The sequence below is a fragment of the Periplaneta americana genome, unplaced genomic scaffold (assembly GCF_040183065.1).
Source record: "Periplaneta americana isolate PAMFEO1 unplaced genomic scaffold, P.americana_PAMFEO1_priV1 scaffold_24, whole genome shotgun sequence".
In the NCBI taxonomy this organism is placed as follows: domain Eukaryota; kingdom Metazoa; phylum Arthropoda; class Insecta; order Blattodea; family Blattidae; genus Periplaneta; species Periplaneta americana.
In genome coordinates, this window is record NW_027185505.1 from 664,865 (window position 1) to 673,531 (window position 8,667).

The 8,667-nt window shown below is 35.7% G+C and overlaps 1 non-coding gene across 1 annotated transcript; it reads right to left on the reverse strand.

Annotated features, from left to right (window-relative positions):
- Positions 1–8,295: 8,295 nt before the first annotated feature.
- Positions 8,296–8,414, reverse strand: LOC138693935 (5S ribosomal RNA). The gene has a single exon (XR_011330619.1). It is a non-coding gene; the product is annotated as a 5S ribosomal RNA (ribosomal RNA).
- Between the last annotated feature and the right edge of the window lie 253 nt (positions 8,415–8,667).

Sequence of the window (8,667 nt, forward strand, 5' to 3'; positions counted from 1 at the left end):
GGACTAAAAATGTGACATATTTCCATGAAACTTCGCACTATAGTCACTACTGTATAAGAGGAGAAACTACCCCTTTATAGACGATGCGTTTTGACAAAAATTAGTGACTTGTCTCATATATAATATATTGTTTTAATGAAACTTTACACAGTACTTACATGTAGCTCGTTTATACTATATTGGATACAAAATGTGATTATGATTGTATAAGAGTAGCTACTTGTCTCCTATCTAACATTTTTTACTTTCACGAAACTATAACTGTGACTCATTATTTTCGATAGTACAGACGTGGTCTGCTTAGGAAAGGACAAGCGGAAGACTGTGACCTTTGTGACCTCGGGTGGGTATTACGATAACATTTATAACCGTCACCCTGATAAGCATCCGAGCAGCTTATTTCAAAAAGGAGTTTGAATACAAACAATTCCTTCAATCTACTACGATTATTACAATAACTGATTTCATTAATCTCCTCTCTTCTTTAGCAAAATATAAATTACCTTCAATTGGTCGATTCAGCAAACTTGTTCATAAAACTTATCGCTATTGCGTCACGTTTCGCAATTTTTCTAAAGTAAAAACAAAAACACGAACAAACGCCTACTCCTTTAACCTCATCGCTCTCTTATCTCTAGAATCCCGGGGGGTTGAGAACCTGAATTCTCTGTGGTGTGAAACAAAGCAACCCGCAGGAGCAATGACACGTTCAATTGTCCTAATAATAGAAAAAAAATTACACGTCATTTAGTGTATTCAGAACATTTTTACAGGACCGTGTAGGATATTCACTCTCCTGTCGAATAGTTTCGGCGGCTGGTAGGCGATACGCATTAATTAAAATAATACTTGCGTACCTTGTTCAGGACAGTGACTGTGCTACTTTCTTTCTTTCTTTCTTTCTTTCTTTCTTTCTTTCTTTCTTTCTTTCCTTTATTTGTAGCTTATTGATGACACCAGATGCCATAACGGAAATGCCGTGATGGTATGTTTGTTTAATATTCAAAATCAAGTGACAGACGCTATTTGACTTTGCGGTGGAGGGGATAGGGACCTGATCTCGGATGTTCCGAGAGATGCCGGCGCACAGTTGTCCAGAACGCAAAACTATGTAAGAAAATCAACTTCATCATAACCGAAGTTTAAGTAATATCTAGGCTTAAACAAAAGCTAGGCATTGTGCACAACAGCATACAAAACATCAATATCAGTAAGAGGTGGGACAAAACATGAGTTTTTTTTTTAAAGTCACGCTCTTCAGTTGATTTTTGTTCGTGGGGTCAGTGGCTGTTTTATACTGTTAAACCTTCCCTTATGGAGGTCATAGGACAAGATGTGTACTTTCATTTAATACGCGAAAAGCAATCTATAATACGTTAGCATTCATTTAATTGGCACGTTTACTGAGATTTGTGCAACTAGTTTTTTTTTTTTTTTTTTTTTTTACGACATATTTAACAGGCTGTGCATTACAAGTAAACCTGAGTTAACTTTCAATTCTTCTACCCACACATTAATCAAATATTAAACTCTATACGGCTTAAAATTTAGCTGCTACATCCTGCAAACTTAGATGTTATATTCATCTCTTGGTGGCGCTTTACGAATTCGACAGCAGCCACTTTTCAGAGTCTGGATGAAGGAGCTTAATTTCTCCAAGAAAAATTCAACACTTCTTGAACATATAATGAACAACTAAATTATGGAGTATATCCATGAATCTAGCATTTTGTTACCAACTGCGAAAAATATGGCAGGCTAGTCATCTTTTAGGAGCATAATTTCTATTAAAACATTAAAAATTATCAGAAAAACTAATTTTTCCCTAATTCCCTAATTACACGAGCATAATTCGTTTTTGCATAGATGCGTATAAAATTTCATGGAAATATGTTACATAGGGGAGAAATTATTAACTCTGTATAAATGTAGCCTCTAAACACAAGAAGTAGATTCCCATATAAAAACCATTATCTGAATTTATGCTACCTGTAACTATACTGTGTGAAATATAATGTAAATATTTCAGTTAAGATAGAAATTATTAATTTAGTCTATAAAGCACTTCCGATACAACTCTTCACACAATAATAATAATAATAATAATAATAATAATAATAATAATAATAATAATAATAATAAATAATTCTGAGCTTCAGTGCAAGAACTCTTTAACCCTCACACAGCTTGTTCTGAGAAAAATCAGTATTAAAGAAATTTATACACATTAAACAAATTGTAATGCTATATGTTGTCATGTCTCTTCTATCCCTCACGTGGAAACTTAGGCTTACACAGCAGCAAGAATAAGATAACAACGTTATTATCATCTGTCCTTTTATGGCTATACAGTTTTTGCAGTGAACTACAGAATTATTAACTATTATTATTACAGACCTGTTATTTTTTTCACTTTTTTCACACACACACACACACACACACACACACACACACACACATCTATTATACTAAACATAAACCCACAAGAGAAAACAATACTTGTATTAACTGTAAACATTTTTCTTCCTTTCTTTATTTTTAGCAGAATCCTCCATTTCACCCTTTATCTCACTAGATGCGCTTCCCGCAGACATTCTTCATTATATGTTTCACACACCACTTCGTAACACTTGCAGCGGTTGACTTTTGTTTTCTTGTCTTTTTCTCTAGGGTATATTGTACATAGTGCTCGGTATCGGTGCTCGTTCACGTGATATTTTACCTTTGTTTTTCTTGCTAACTCCTGCCAATTTTTCTGATATTTCCCGTAGTTGATTGGTCAAGTACTGCGGATTGATTCCCGGTTATAACAAACACACCTACACTACATTCCAATGATTTCTGACTCGTTACTGCACATTTTAGAAACACTGTACGAAAGCACACACAGTCTCTCGTAAATCAACAGGTTACAACAGAGACTTACACTTGCAAACGCGTGGGGATTTCAGAAAATTTCTTACTATTTCAGTACCTTTAACTGTACAACAGATTTTGTTTTCTCGAAAAAGAAAGGTCAACGTTACTATTGACAAAAGACAGAAACGTACGATTACAATACCTTTATTTTAAACAATCTTAGAGGTGGTCTGGGAATTCCTAAACTCACCACGCGACTACTTAACCCTAGACAGGTAATCATCACTGTACTCATGTTAAAGGTAAGCATTCGTAATTTTTACTACTCACATTTTAATTAACTGAAATCAACTCAATATCACACATTTAACAACTTTTACACATTTCGTAGCCATTAGTGTTCATTTAATTTTAAGTTTGTCATAAAGTCTTTACGTTCATGTTATTGTCCTATTTACAATTAGTGCAAACAACAGCGCGATGTTCTCTGCAGAACCCCTTTTTGCAAAGTCCACAAAATGTTGTCATCATTCTCCTCTTCTTTGCAGGACATTTATAGCAAACAGTACGTTCACCATCTGGCTGCATTACCTGGCATTGTTGTTGCACAGCAATGTTCAGATGTTCTTCAATTGTTGCCCGCAGAGATCGGTGTAAAGTAGGACGTGCAAAGCGGTGCTGCATCCACGGTTTTGTCAGCTCTTCACACAATTGGAAAATGAATTGTTTTCTTGATATTGTTTTCTGAGTTCTTCTAACTATAAATTATCCATGAATTTATACTTGCAATATTTAGCATGTTGTAAAATATTGCTAGTGGCCAGCGCCTCGTCTTTCTATTGCAGGAAAGATTGTGGCACATTTGACATAGTGTATCTACACCACCTTTAGTCCCATTGTAAATAATAATAATAATAATAATAATAATAATAATAATAATAATAATAATAATAATAATAATAATAATAAAGGCTTTACATATAACGTGTTGCTTACTGTTGTCATTGCAGTCCACGTCGGTGGGGGTGGGGGGGTTTCTTTCTCCTCCTCCTTCCTCTAGAAAGAGCAGTTACCAGGGTCTAAGGAAGTGAATGCCCTTTTCTTTCTGGGCTCATCCCTACATTTGTCTTAGCTCCTTAGGGAAAACCACGGAAAACCCTCAGGCTTGCGAATAGACTGAATGAATGAGAGGAGAAACTTTAAAGGTACGTGAAAACACGTCCATGCAAGGGAGTTGGGACTGTGAAAAATTGAATATGTGAAATCCAAGACTGTATTTGCCAGGCGAGCAAAGAAGAAGAAGAAGAAGAAAGGCTTACGTATGACGTGTGGCTTACTGTTGTCATTGCAGTCCGCGTCGGCCAGCGGTGGGAGGGGGGGGGTCAATATACCTGCACATATCAGTTCAAATTATAAAAACCTCTTAATGCTACTGCGGTACTATTCCATTGCCGAACACAATATGAAGAAATTAGCAGATCCCTGAACTGAACTCTTATTACTCTGAAATTACCGCGCAGTACAATTATAGCTATGACGCATTGCAAGCGTTAGTCACCATATCGATTTGCTAAGCAAATTTTATCCCTTTAGAGCATGTCCCCCCCCCCCTCCTCCTCCATATCAGCCAACAACATACTGGATGAAGAAGACTCCTGCAAAAGGGACGAATTAAGATTTAATTTTATTTTAATGATAGACTAACATTGCAAAGTTCCAAAATAATTTTTTGCATTCCTTCATTACACTAGTCGTACAAAATTGCGGTCGTATCTCGTACTATCTATACTAATAATAAATCTGTAGCCGAAATTTTTCTGGTAAGTTTCGATTTTCCAAAAGTAATTGGTCCTAACATATATAATTAACCACCCTGAAACCGAAAATCGCATTTTTGAAAATTTTGTTTGTATGTCTGTCTGTATGTTTGTTACCTTTTCACGCGATAATGGCTGAACCGATTTATATGAAAACTGGAATATAAATTAAGTTTGTTGTAACTTAGATTTTAGGCTATATGGCATTCGAAATACTTTATTTAAAAGGGGGGTTATAAGGGGGCCTTAATTAAATAAATCGAAATATCTCGCTTATTATTGATATTTGAGAAAAAATGTTACATAACAGATGTTCCTTTAAAAATGATTTCCGTTAAGTTTTATTTTTTTACAACATTTTGATAGGACTGATATTTAATGAGATAAATGAGTTTTAAAATTAAAATAACGCTATCTAAGACGGTGCAATGAATTAAGAACAAATGACTTCGTCTATAAGGGGCCTTGGACAACAACAATCGAAACAGGGGCCTTGGACATCAACAAACAATCGAAAGCTATTAAACATAGCCTACAGGGAATGTTTCTGTGTTTGTATGAAGTAATATCACAAGCTCGTAAATTAACTGATTTGTATAATTAGTTATTATTTCACCATTGGAAACTGTAGTTTCTCTAGATGGACATAATGCTATAATGTTATTACAGTAACGTCTGAGTAAATCGAGGACAGGTAAGATTAAAATAGCTTCTTATGCACAGAAAATTTGATAGGCTATTTTGTACATTCGTTTTCTGTATTTCTTAAAATAATATTTATGTACACGCATTTTAATCTCAGAGAATTAACGAACAACGAGAGTGTATTGATTTAGTATGCAGTAATAGTACTTTAGCTTGGCAATCCATTATTTTAATAATTCATATTTTAACTATGCTCAATTGAATCGTGTTAAAATACATAAAATATATATGCAATAAATGCAGTGCTAAAAAAAAATTGGGTAATATGCGAAGCAGATTATCTTGCGCTGTTGTAAAAGTTGTTCCATGGATCAGTCGTCCTATTTTAATTATGTAATTACTTTATATTTATTTCTAACAGGTGGAGCGGAGCGAACGGGTACGGCTAGCTAACAATAAGTGAGAACTTACAATACAACAACGACAACAACAACAACAGCTGATAATCTGAAAGGGAACATAGTAATTTGGGGTGAATTAAAATGCAGCTTCCATTCGTTTAAAATTTCTTTAAATTTTAACTAAATATTAATGTAGATATTACCTCTAAAGGTAAATGGGGGCATGTTTCACAACGCTAACAAATTACAAATTAACAATATACAATTAACAACGGAAATATTACATATGCTTGTTAACTGTGTTTCACAATGCAATCTTATTCACTTGTATGTTTTAACGAACTTTACAAAATCGGCGAAACAAACTTACAAATACGCATAATTGGTTGAACAAAATCGCCAACGACAGTTTACAAAAATCACTAAGGATCAGAGGTAAAGTAGCTGTAATTTTAGAACTATCGATGGACATGTTTATATTTTTTTATATATATTTTATTTAGATTTTGCTACATCGGCGACAACGGAGTTTCGCGGCATGCAATTGGTCGAGCATACCAATGCATTAATTAGCCTACGACTTAACTGACGAAAGTTAGCGCGAAATTCATTCAAATAATTGATAAATAATGGATTTGACCCACGTAGTTATATGCAGTTGATAGAGCAGCTAACATGTCCATCCATTAAAATCAACTTCGCTCTCTGCTGGTCCATCAGTATATTTTATTGTTTCATCCATAACCTCGCCAACATTAGGGAACCCAGCAGGAGGAGCATAAAAATCCTTTGCCCGAGTAAGCACATTCGGTGATCAATAACCCGCCTCGAGTTTTTTCAATCTTGTAACAACATCAACTACCATGTGTGAACTTTTGCACACTGTAATCTTATAAATTCCGTTCTTATCTGCTAACGCAGGGAACTGAGAGCTACTATGCAACCAATGCAGTTCTCGCTTTGTGGTTAGGGCACCACTTTTCCCTTTCAGATGTTGCATGTGATGTCCCATATCTTGTAGGAGAGATTACAGCGAAATGGGATTCGGAACGACTTCAGAATACTGCGTAAGTAATGCCGACATTGCATTATTAAGTGATTGGTTTTCGGTGCAAAGTTTTTCTTCTTTAAGTGCGAGTATTTATTAAATACGTTCCTCGTATATAAGAACTAACGCGGTATTCTGAAGTATAGCGCGGGATTCATTCGAAACCTTTCATTAATATTCGTACAATGATACGAACGTGGCCGGAAAATTCTACGTTAGGCCTAAATGCAAAATCTTCGTCTGAGTCGCTAGAACTACTCAATAACATCACAACTGCTTCAGTGTAATTCTTAATGGTACCCTGTTACTATAAAATTGATTTTATACATATGTGTTTATTTTTTTCATTCACAATTAGAAGCTATTTCAACAGGGCTACTGTAGAAAATGTGCTAACTTCACTAGTAAAGTTTAGTTTACACGTTTGTAAAATTACTCCTTCGTTGTGAAACAAACATATCACTTGTAAAGAGCGCAAAATTTCATTCGTAAAGATTTGATTTCCTTTGTACAGTCCACCTTTACAAACAAAGATTGTGAAACAGAAGTTTACAAACAGAGTTCACAATTTCCAAAGATTGTAAACTTTGTGAAACACCCCACTGGTGAATCAGCACGCCGAGCTCGATCGAAATACAACCAGTTACTATTATTTCCCTATCGTTTTTTGACATTTGATTCCGCGTCCTACCTCTTTCATTCGTTACTAACCAACAACGCCAATAGCAGAAGGTAACGCAAAAACAGTCACCGGTTCCCCGATGCATGGCTTTCTCTCTCAATGTCAACTGAGAGTTAAAAATATTCATTATAATATGCACTTTCCACTCACTCCTCAGAATGTCTTCTTTATTTTTATTTATTTATTTTTTAAGATATGTGAGCTACGTACTGTATGTCTGATGTTTTGCCATCGTACATTCAAATATTTATATTCACTGTACAGTACAGCGAACTGTTTATACTTACTGTACATGCTATAACTACTTCTCCCAACTCCGCTATTGCTATATTTCCTAAACTAAACGCTGATATTGAAATAACGCCTGGTCTGATAATGCAGTCTGTTTAAATTTCTACCGACCAAGTTCTGCCCTTCATCATGGGAAAACAACGAGCTTCTTTAAAGGATACAACTACTAGGACAGAGATATTTTCATTATGGAATTTGTACTACCCACTGAAATGTAGTAACTAATGGGATTTTAATTAGCCATATATGTACAGTATATTACATTCTTTACCTAAAATGTCTCTAACTTCTAGGGAGAGCGCGAGGTACGTTCACAATCCCCTGAATACATATTCCCTTCTTCGAGAAAACGCAGAGAAGTGAACCGTCTCATATGAATATGCTACCAGTCATAAGTTTCAATACGGAGCTGCAAGTACTTAAGAATTATCAATTACTCTACAATTATGCAGCGGCGTCATCATCCAAGCTATAGCTGGAATAGGGAAGGGAACATAATATCCCATAAGTCTTATTAGAACACGCTGGAAATAGTGACGTAAAAAAAAAAATCGCCAACGGCACGTGGTGTTCCCAAGCGGTCACCCATCCAAGTACTGACCACGCCCAATGTTGCTTGACTTCGGTGATCGGACGAGAACCGGTATTTTCAACATGGTATGGCCGTTGCCGATGAAACTGCGTAATCTGTAGGCACTTGAGGACGATGGGATTGGGGTGCACTCGATAAAACCTGCACTCGCTCACACACACACGTAAACTGCCTGCTTAGACTCTGTACCTAAATTACCAAGCTCGTTGGATGTCATTGGGATAGATGATAAATCTATCTATCAACGGCAGTTTGGTTACGTTTCAACGTCACACACTGCTGGATTGACACGGGATTAATAAAACAGCTAGTCGGCATTCTAAGTTAAGCCA